The following is a 10,895-nucleotide window of genomic DNA, read 5'->3' on the forward strand; positions in this document are numbered from 1 at the left end:
CGCTCTAGCAGAGACGTCGGACTTTTATGAAAAGATGAGGACGGATAACGGTCAGCAGTCTCCAGGACAGGAAGATGCTCGCGGTACCCGAGGCCCTGCTGGATAACAGCCAAGGAGCCGCACTGTCGGAGGCCGAGCAGGGGGGCAGGGTCAGCCCCCGCAGAGAGCAGCGGAAAACCACTGGAAGGTCTCAAGCAAGGGAGCGCCGTGATCTTGTTCAAGTTTTAAGACACTTACTCTGGTGGCGGATGAACCAGAGGGGGCACGAGGAGATGCAGTACACTGTTCACACGAGCCTAAAGGTGGAAACCACCCCAGGGCCCATCAGCTGGTGAATGGATGCAAAACGCGGTCTCCCACACAACGGACTGTTATTCAGACATAAGAAAGAATCGAGTACCGACACGCGCTACAACTCGGATGAACCCTGAAACATTATGCTCAGTGAAAGAAGCTCGTCATGTAAGACCACGTTGTTATATAACTCCATTCGCATCAAAGTCCAGAATGAGTAACTCTACAGTGACTAAATGTAGATTTATAAAGACAGAGAGTAGATTAGCGGTTGCTTAGGGCCTGGGGGTGGGGTGTGCAGCGGGGATGATACCCAAAGCGTTTCTTTCTGAGACGATGAAAATGTTCTAAAATCGATGGTGGTGATCGGCTGCAAATATCTGCGAACGTACAAAACAATACTTAACTGTAAACTTTAAATGGGTGAATTATGCGATACGTGAATTATATTTCAATAAAGCTTTTTTTTTAAAGTGGATGCAGTGTGGAGGCTACTGTAATCTTCCAGCTAAGAGATCATGGGGGAGGGACCAGAGGGGTGGACAGATGGAGGGGAAGAGGGGCCCCAGGAATACGGCTCGGATCAAAGTGTGGGTCTGGGAGACTCTGGCCGTGGGAGGGGGAGTCAGGGGTCAAGGCCAAGCAGGTGGCAGCGGGCAAAGCCAGGACTGGGCCCCTGCTTTCTCAACCCCGTGCTCTTTTCCAGAATATGAAAGGTGGAGCTGGGAGAGACAGCATTAGTTTTCTCTTTCACATGTAATGGTGCTATTTTAAGAATGTGATCTTGAACTCTAGGTCAGGAAGATTAAAACTTAGCCTCCTGGATGAGAGCGGACTCAGGGGCAGAGTTTGGACAATGGCACATCCTTTTACTGAAGGACTGAAAACAACTGGGGAGCTTTCAGAATAAACCCACCCTGCAATTTTGTTTGATGGACGCTTCCACCGTGGAATTCCTCTGGTGTCCAATGTACAATAGCTAGTGAATCACAGTGAGCATGTGATTCAGCGCCTGGGCGAACGCCACACACGTAATACCTTTCAAGAAGACGTATTTTTACTGCTGCACTTGAGGACATCCCCTCGGAATCCGGAGTCCACCAGGTCGACGGGTGGAGCAGCACACAAGGCCCCACGTTCGCTGGGGTGGAGGCCGGTGCTCTCTCTGCCATGCCCGCTCGGACTGCAGTTGATACAGGAGAATCCTCTCACTCTGCGGTGAAGCTGAACTTGCGTGAAGTTCAGGTCTGAAGATGCCTGCATCACGTGGCATCTACATGTTGTGCCGAGAACTCCAAAGAGGGAGGAAAAAAAAAAACAAACCCTCCAGGATTTATGATGGGTCTGTTATTTACACGGAAGTGCTTGTTGCCTGACAATTTAGATGAAAATGTTACTGCCTCTCTGCGTGTGCTGCAAATTCACGGTGTAAAACCACTGGAGCAACTAATGAAGTCTTCACACATCATATCTTGTTAAAGACAAGGAAGGGGTCCATCTTCCACCGGAATCACAACCCAGTGGTGAGGGGCTGCCACACCTGGGAATGCAGCCTGGCCAAAGCACGCTGGCCCACAACTCAGATCTGACCAACTGCCCCACAGCTCCCTCTTTTTTATTTTATTTTTAAGGAAAAAATATGAACTCTGTTTTCAAATAGCACGGTCCTATGGAAACTGGTTTCTTGTTTATCCCCTAGTCCACCAATGGTGGGAGAAACGCTGGACACTTACGCAGAATTTGTATCTCTCTACTTCTGACCAACAAACAACCCATCTTCTTCTAGGAGTCCTTGATAAACATCTTTAAGCACTTGTCCATGTTTCTAGAAGTAACTAAATAAATTCCAGTGCCAAGGGCATGGATGGGAAATTGGTGGCTAGGCACCAAAAGGTATTACTCGCTGCTATTGTATCTCTAACAAATGTGGATAATGGGGTCATCTGTCCGTTTCACTATCGAGCTCATCATCCTCATCTGCACTTTTAACTGAAACGTAACCTTCCTATCCCATATTCCAAGCGGGAGCAGGACAAAACCACATCTCCCGAGATGAAGACGGTGTGAGTTTTTCCCCAAGCACGCCACTAAAGGGACACTACCTTTACTCTTCTGTTGAGTTAAAAGCAAACTCTGAAACACTGTCTTTTTAATCCCTGATCCGGCATTTCGGCTCCTCCTGGGCAGGCGCTGGGGTGACCAAGCAGACCTACTACTCCTCTTCAAAGCCCTGGGTGCAGCCCGAATCACCTCCAAGGGCTCCTGCATCGACCTTTCCCCAGCCAAGCTGCCAATCTCCACCAAACTCTCCCAAGGAGAGAAAGACAGTAAATGTTAAGTCTGCCCAACTCATTTCATAGGTGACCTCTGAAGGATTTCACCGCGGAGCTTGCGAGAGACAAGGCAGCTTTATTAGCATGCTACACCACAGCCCCAGGCCCTCCCTCCCTCTTTTATGAGCCCTTGCTATATAAAATGCCACAAAGGAAAAAGGAAAAACAACACACTTACAGTTACAGACACAAGTTCCAATGGCCAGGACAAACGCTGGATACTTACCAGATGCTATTTTTAGTCATTTAAAAGAGAAATATTTTTTAAAGGCCAGAGAACAAAAGTTTTTGTTTTTTGTCTTTCTTTCTTTTTAAACACACACTCACACACACACAAAAAGATGGAGGTACATTCCGTTCACAAGCATCCTTCTCCGAGTTCAAATTTAAAGGCAAAGGCAGCCTGGAGTAGGACAGTTCCTTCGCCGAGCGGCACCGCAACCTTCAAACACGATTTTCAAATGTTTCTCTCTGCCTCATCTAAATTCAAGCATGACAGATAATAAATAGCCACTCATTTACTATCATCATAAAAATTTAAACAGCCTTGAAATAGTTGCTACAATACAGAAATGATCAAACCTAAGCTCCGAAAAGCCACTCCAAACAGTAAAACTACTGCCATGTAGAAGCACACATAAAGAGACATTGTTGCGATAAAAGCTGCCGGATTATTGGATTTTCTCTCTCTCTTTTAAATCTTCTACTCCGAGCATAAGAGTCAACAACTTGCCGTTTTACCCAGTGAAAAAAAGGCTTAGTAACCCTCGGCTATCACACTGTACCAGATTCGGTGGTGGATTTTTTTTTTTTTTAAAGAAAGTATTTGATTTGATCCCATACAGTGATTAAACATCTTTGTGCTCAGCGGAGAAGGGTCTTCCAACCCCTCCCCCTCCAAAAATGGCATCAAAGCAATCAAAATGGTAATGCCGGGCCTGGGTCCCCTCCCCCCGCGAACTCCCCGACTTCGCCGGGGCCGCGCGCCGGCCCCCCCCCCTCCGGCGGGAATGGAAGCTTCCACTCCTGAGCGGGGGCGCGGGCCGGGCGGGCGCGCGCGGCCGGGGAGGGGGGCCGCGGCACCGCCAGAAAGGGGTTAATGCATTCGTCCCAACCCTCCCGTCCAGCCGGGCGCCCCCGACCAGGCGCGGACCCGCGGGAACAGCCATCTTTCTTTCCGCAGCCCCCGGCCCCCTCCTCTCCCGCACGCCCCCTCCCACCACTTTTCAACTTTAAAGACTCCAAATGAACACCCGGCTTCCGAGTTCTCCCCCGCCAGTCTCGTCCACGTCTCTCCCCGCACCGCCAATCCCTCCGGGGAGGGGGCTTCTGCACGGGCCGCCCCCGCCGGGAGTTGGGGGAGGAAGAAGGGGGCCAGCTCAGCGGCCGGTGGGCAGGCGGGGGCGGGGGCCAGCGCGGGCCAAGTTTGATGCTGACGGCGGCGGCCGGCATTCCGAAGGAAGCGCGATCGATGGCCCGGGGGCGCGGCGGGGCGGGGGCGGGCCCGCGGGGCGGGAGGAGGGAGGGGAGGGGGCAGCGGGGAGGGAGCCGGCGCCCCCGCCCCCGCCAGCCTCGGAGCCCCGAGAGCGCCATTGGCTGCGCCGCTCAAAGTTCTCGGCTCGGGGCGGCTCGGGGAAGGGGCGGGAGTGCTTGTGCCGGCAGGGAGCGCAGGGGGAAGGGCGGAGGGGGAGGGGAGCGAGCGGCGGAGGGGGAGGCAGGGGGAGGGAGGGGGCGGGGGCGCGCGGCCGGCCGCGCTCCAGCGGCGGCATCTGTTCGTGGTGCTGAAACCCCTACCGCTGAGCTCAGCGCAACTAAGTCACAATGGACAACTTTTCCTCGCCGAGGGGCCGGGAGGGGTCGGCGGCCGTGCCCCCCCCATCGCAAGGAGCTTCTTGCGTGTCCCAGTCTACACCTGACGCCCGGAGACCAAAGTTGGGGCAGAACTGGGGGGGTCCCGGGGGCGCCTTTCTTTTGTTCCCCGGGAGCAGGCGTCAGGTTCCAAGAATAAAAGTGATGCTGGAGAAGTGGAGGGGAGGGGGGCCCGGAGGAACGATTCTTTAAATAAGATTTGCAACGGAACCCAGAAATCGCTTCCAAGTAGTTTGGTGTCCAGCCCCGAATTACCGCCCCCTCTCCCCCCCACCCTCACAACAGCGTGAGGCGGGGGACACTGAGCCGGGAGAAATTTCCACATTCCAAAAACATGTCCACCAACTCAAAATGGACGCCGGGCTGCTCGCCGCCTTTTAAGTGCAGCTTCTCTCTTTCGGCCACCGCGGGAGCCGCGCTCTCCCCCCTCGGCCTCCAAGAATCCGGCTCTTTCTTTCCAGAAAAGGGGGGGCGGGTAACTTTGAGGGCTGGAGAGACTCCTTTGGGAGTCTGAGCGCGCGGCGCCGAGGCCGGCACTTTTCAGGGTGCTGCCAAAGTGCCCGGCGACCCCTCCTCCCCACCCCGGGCGGGAGGCGGGGGGCAGGCTTCAGCTCGCTTACTTGTTTGTCGCTGAGCGCGGCGATCCGCGGCTGCCTCTCGTGGAGCTGTTTCTTGAGATCGCCGTTCTGCGGAAACACGGAGGAGCGGGCTCAGGCCGGCGGCCCCGGAGGTCAAGTGCGCCCGGAGCCCCGCGGGCCGCAGCCCCCGGCCCGGGCCGCCAGCCGCGCGCCCCAAGTTCCCCCGGCCGCGTCCCGCACGCGCGGCGGCCGGGCAGTGCCGCACGGGGCCGCTTACCTGTGGCTGCCGCCGCATCTGGGCAGCTCGCGGGGCGGGGCGGGGGCCGTGGCCACCCGGCGGCGCGGCCCAAGCCGTGCAAGTTTGCAGGCCGGGGTACGTGTGCGAGTGAGTGTGAGTGTGTGCCGGGGGAGGGGGGAGGAACAAAGAGCCAAGTAAACACGGCGAGTCCGTGTCGAGCAAAGCTCATAAATATTCAAGTCGCGTCCTAATCTCCCCAACACACACACGCGCACGCCGCAATACCGCTCAGGCTCCGGCCGCCACGCCGCTACTCGCCCGAGCAACAATCGCCAAAACTACTTTTGCAAACTGTGCAGGATTGCACCGGGGGATGCGGGCCGGAGGGGGTCGGCGCACACTCTCTCACACGCACCCCGGGCAGGCGCACCAAGGGGTCCCCCCTCCCGGGACCCCTGTCCTGCAGACCCTGCTCGAGAAAGAGAAGACACCAGGCTCGGGTCCCACGGGTCCTCGACCCCCAAACTGTGCAGGACTGTACGAAAGGGGGCGGGCAGAGGGGAAGCCCAAAGGGGGGTCCGTTCATGTACATACTCCCCCCGCCCCTGGGGCAGGCTCAAGGAGGGGCCCCCCCGAGCCCCTCCAGCCCTGAAGACCCTGCGACGGGGAAGAGGACGCGGGTCTCCGGTGCCTGGAGCCCCGACCCCAGGCCCGCAGCCCCCGACCGCCTACCTGGTGGCGCGCGAGTTCCACGGCGAGCGCCTCGGGCCGGCTCTGCAGCTCCATCCCGGCAACTTGGGCAGCACTTTGCGCTCACTTTGGCCCCGGCTCCGGGGAAGTTGCGCGGCTCCGCGGGGGCTGGAGCGGACGGGGGCCGACCGGGTCTCCGGAGAGGGGGGGACACGAGCCCCCTCCCCCACGGCCAAAAGGGAGGCGGGTTCTGGTGAGGGGGAAGAAAGGCGGCCGGGCGCCGCGGCGCCGAGCCCGCGGCCGCCCCAACTCCTCAGGCTGCCCGGCAAGTTGCGCCGGGTCCCCAGGCTGCCGGCGCGGCCCGGCGCATGGCCCCCCCGGCGCCGGGAGCCTCGCGCAGCCCCGCGCGCGTCCACCCCGCCGCCGCCGCCGCCGCCGCCGCCGCCGCCGCCGCCCGCGAGAGCCGCCAGCCAGCAGGGACTATATTTCCTCCGGCGCGCGCGCCTGGATCTCGCTGGGCCTCGGCAAAGTTGTGCCTCGGCACGATGCTAATTCGGCAGTGCCCGGATGGAGCGGGCCGGGGCGGCGGGGGGCGGTGCCGGAGCCCGCCGCCCGCCCCGCCCCCGCCCCGCCCGCGCGTGCGCACTGCCGCCCCGCCGCGGCCCGGCTCCTGGAGCGCAGAACAAAAGTGGCGGCGCGGAGGGGCGCAAACTCCCGAGCCCGCGGCTTGGGGCGCCAGCTCCCGGACCGCTCGCGCCGGCCGCTCCTCCTCTTTTCTGCCCCCGCCCCCAGCCAAACCCGAGGAAAACCGGACGCCCAGCTTGAGGCCGGGGTTGGAGATACTTTCCGGTGGGAGGGGAAATGTCCACTTTTCCATTGCTGTTCTCCTCTGGCTCTCGCCGATCCCTCTTTCCCCGTGCTCCCTCTTTCTCTGCGTCCTCCTCCCTCCCCTACTGCCTCCTGTGCACTGGCGCTGCGACTTGGGAGATTAAATTACTCATGTCGCCAGATTCCGCCACCGCCTGATGGCCACCGTGTTATTTAAACAGTATGAAAATTGATCTCTTGACTGTTCCTTTAATGATTTTTTTTTACACTCACAGTTAAACTCTCAACAGATGTCATTGGACTTTTTAAGACTGTTGTTAAAAATCGTAAACGTGCCCGGTCAATGTGACATTAAACACTTACAACTACAGCTGCCGAGATCGCATTTCAAAACTCCCAGCCCCGCAGCCAGGAGGTTAATGTCTCCGAGTCGATTAGCCTCGTGGAGTTACCATCTTTACCAATTAACGTCGGAAAGCTTTGTGCCGTAACGGTAGCATCCTGGTATGTTTGAGAGATGCTGGGGAGAAATGGTGCAACCGTATTACTCAAAGTAAACGTTAAACGTTTACACCGATAAATCATTACAGCTTCGTATTCCTCTGCAGCACAAAAAATACCCAGGCACCGGCAGTTAACAAATGGCCCCTTTCAGCATGTGCCAACATGCCGCCCCTTGCTTCTACTGTCAGCAGAAGTTGTTGGAATTTTTTTCAGTGTTGTTCCGACCTCCTATTCAGGACATTTGCCACAAGTGACTTCTGTGTTTCTTGGGCCCCTCAAACACCAGGGGCTTCTCCTCCCCACCCCCCAGCACCTAGCCTTTGGGAAACACTCAGTGAGGAATCACTGATTACTTTGTAGTGAGCTTCGTTAAAAACTCACAAAACTAATGCGTGTGCTAAGTGCTGTCATCGGTTTCGTCTAGCGCCAGCTGGGGAGAAGCAGGGCTCACCAAATGCAAAACAAAAAGTCTGACTCTGGCTCCTTCCTCTCCAGGTTCAGCCCGACTTGGATGGTGTCCCCTCTACTTAGCACGTTAGCTGGCCTGGACGCCAGCCAGGGAAAGCGGACCGCCCAGGGACCAGTGTTCCCAGGGCCAGAGGGAGAGTGCATGCGAGAGGGTTCCTATTGTAATCTCTGTAAATGTCACTGGCTTTTTAGTAAAATTTCATAATCATTTCATTGGCCATGTATGTAATTAAATCAACAGAGGGGATATTCAAGCTGTCCATGACCTACACAGCCTCAGGCAGATGCTGGCTGGGGGATAGTGCTGTTCGCAAGTTTCCATCAATGATCCTCTACATGCCTCTCTGTTGTTTTCAGTTACCTAATTTTCCTGAGCGAGTGACAAAGGCCTAGGGCTGGGTGCTCTCTGACAGTGAGGGAACTGGTTATGTGGAGGAAAAAAAAACAAAAAAAACCTACGAGGAGTCCTGTGCTGCTGCTGTAGACACACTTTTCCCTGAAAGCGTCCTGCACGCCGGGACGCCCTCCCTTGGGCCGTGCTGTGCCCTCCCCGTGCCATGCATCTGGAATGCCCTTTCTCTCAGAACCCGCTTTTTAAAATCCTCTTCATCCCCCAGGAGTCACTTCAAATGCCACCTTTTCTGGGAACTTCTTCTAATTTCTACACATCACTTCTTCACTCCTCCCTCTGAAGACTCATCATAAAGAGCTTACTTAGCAAGCGGGCCATTCTGCCCCAGAGTAAAGGTAGCTGCTTCCCCGCTGGAGCCTGAGGCGACTCTGAGTCTGGCCTGCGGGCAGAGCACAGTGCACGGGTATTGAAGGAAGGCACAGGGCCCTGGAGCCAAGTAGGTGCTTACCTGACGAATAACTGAGTGAGGGGGCGAATGAAAGAAGGCTAAAAGGAAGGTAGCTTCCATTTTTGGAAAGGTGAGCTGTTAATCATGGCCACAGACAAGAGCCGTGTCTGCAATTCATCTCAGCGTCCCCATTTCCCTTACCTGCGTTGTGGTCAAGTGGACGGGGGCCTGGGCTGGAGCTTGGATACCTGGGTTCGAGACTTGGGTCCACCTCTTGAGCAAGTTACTGAACATCTCCTAGCCTCCATTTCTTCGGATGTAAAATGGGAATTATCCACCCAACCACAGTTACCCCCAGACCCATCGGCTCCTCCTGGCCCCAGACCTTGGCTGCTTGCTCAGTGGAGAGCCCCAATCGCAGTCTCTGCCCACCCCCAGCTTAACTGGCCTCGAAGTGAGGGCCGGAGCACAGCCTCGGCCACGCTCCTGCCACAGGGCGAGCTGCAGTGGCTCCAGCACCGTGTCCGACCCTGTGGACCTTTGGGGGCCCTCCTGCTCCCGCCTGTTCTGGCTTCTGAGTGAAACTCTGCACCTTGGGGTGGACCGGCCAATGGGTTGAAAAACACAACTCAGAAGTCCAGGGGGGCGAGTTACTTCATCAGATGAACTTGGACCAACTAGAAACAGGAAGGAGCCAGCAAATCAACATCGCTCCGTCCCTAGCTGGTTAGAATGCTCTGGGGCCCAGTGGGCCCACCAGGAGGCCTGTTACACATCCCACAGAACCCAGCAAACAGCTGTCGTTCGTGGGAAGTGGCGGACAGCTCAATAATCCGGCCCCGTGATCTTTCTCTCCTTCTCTTTCCCTTACTCTTGCTGCCCTAGGATCGCACCTCAGAAACAGACTTTAAGCTTGATTTGGCCTCTGCTTTGGACGGACCCCTGACTCAGAAGGGGAATAGCTATAGCTCTCATAACGCAGCGTTCTGGTGAGGGTTAAGGAGAGCACGTCTACAAAAGCCCTTAGTCCACTGGAAAGAACCAAAGATCTTCGTGAATATTCTCAGACTAAAGAATGAGTCTTCAGTTTCTTCCCCCTGGGAAAGATTCCTAAAAGGCCAACGTGAATGTTGGAAAAGGACTTCTCAAGCAGCTCAGGGAGGCAGGTGCAGATTCCTGGGGCTACCACAGACTCAGCACAGAGGAAGTGAGGGTTTGGGGGGGCTTGAATGTCTGAACAGGCATATGAGTGAGTTCTCAGGGAGGGTACAGATTTGACTTCCATTAGTGTTACTGTTGTGGGTACCGTTTATTGAGAGCCTTCCCTCCACCCTCTCTAGAAGGCATCCTGTATTTCATTTGATCCTATGAAGGTGAGTACAGCTATCCCCACTTTACAGATAAGAACACTGAGGCTCAGAGTGGTTCAGTAACTTTCCTAAGCTGCAGCCGGGGTATCCACACATGTCAGGTGCCTAGGACTGTCCCGTTTATGCCTATTTATTGTCCTGGGTAATATGTAACAGTGCCCCCTTCTACTCTCAAACGTGTCCCTGCTCGGATGATGAATTACAGGGTCAGCCAGCCGTAGGGATGGAGACAGGATCCACCCTCCAGTTTTCGTGACTCCAGGGACTGCTGTCTTCCCAATGCTCCACTTCACCTTACCCTGGCACAGTTCCCCTTGGTCCAGAGCAGTGGCTGGAGGTCAGGGACGCTGCTGTCTAGAGCCTGGGACGCTGGTGCAGAGGACTCAGGCCTCACTCGCATCGAGCCATAGAGCCAACAGCAGCATGACAGACTCTCACTCTGCTTCCTGCAAAGTGGGGGCCAGACCCTGTCCAGTCACTTGCCTACCAGCTCAGAGGCTGCGCGGTATCGTACCTGGGAGACATCTGCCGGACACTGGCAGGCTCAGACCTGTACCCCAGCTGCCCCGGTGCATCTCCACTCAACGCATCCTAGTCTGAGCTCAGCAGTCCCACAGGGCACCGGCCCCACCCATCAGTTCCTGGAGTCATCCTCTCCGCTCTCCAGCCCCGTATCACACACACTTCTGGTCATTAGTTAAGAGGAAGTTGTACTGGATCAGGGTGGGCCCTAAATCCAATGTGACCGGTGTCCTTATAAGTAGGGGAGCGGAGAGAGACACACAGGGAGAAGGCCCTGTGACGACGGAGACAGGGGTTGGCATCCGTAAGCCGAGGAACGCCAAGGATTGTCGGAACCACAGGAGGCGTGGGGAGACTTGGGAAGGATTCTCCTCCAGAAGGATCCAGCCCTGCTGACACCT

General features: G+C 56.4%; 1 long non-coding RNA gene across 1 annotated transcript; it reads right to left on the reverse strand.

Annotated features, from left to right (window-relative positions):
* Positions 1 to 553: 553 nt before the first annotated feature.
* LOC129391924 (uncharacterized) lies at positions 554 to 6,417 on the reverse strand. Its single transcript, XR_008616805.1, has 4 exons — positions 6,045 to 6,417; positions 5,117 to 5,182; positions 1,333 to 1,586; positions 554 to 674 (listed from the first exon to the last, which is right to left on the reverse strand). It is a non-coding gene; the product is annotated as an uncharacterized lncRNA (long non-coding RNA).
* Positions 6,418 to 10,895: the final 4,478 nt, after the last annotated feature.

The sequence above is a fragment of the Physeter macrocephalus genome, unplaced genomic scaffold, assembly GCF_002837175.3.
Source record: "Physeter macrocephalus isolate SW-GA unplaced genomic scaffold, ASM283717v5 random_1134, whole genome shotgun sequence".
Lineage (NCBI taxonomy): Eukaryota > Metazoa > Chordata > Mammalia > Artiodactyla > Physeteridae > Physeter > Physeter macrocephalus.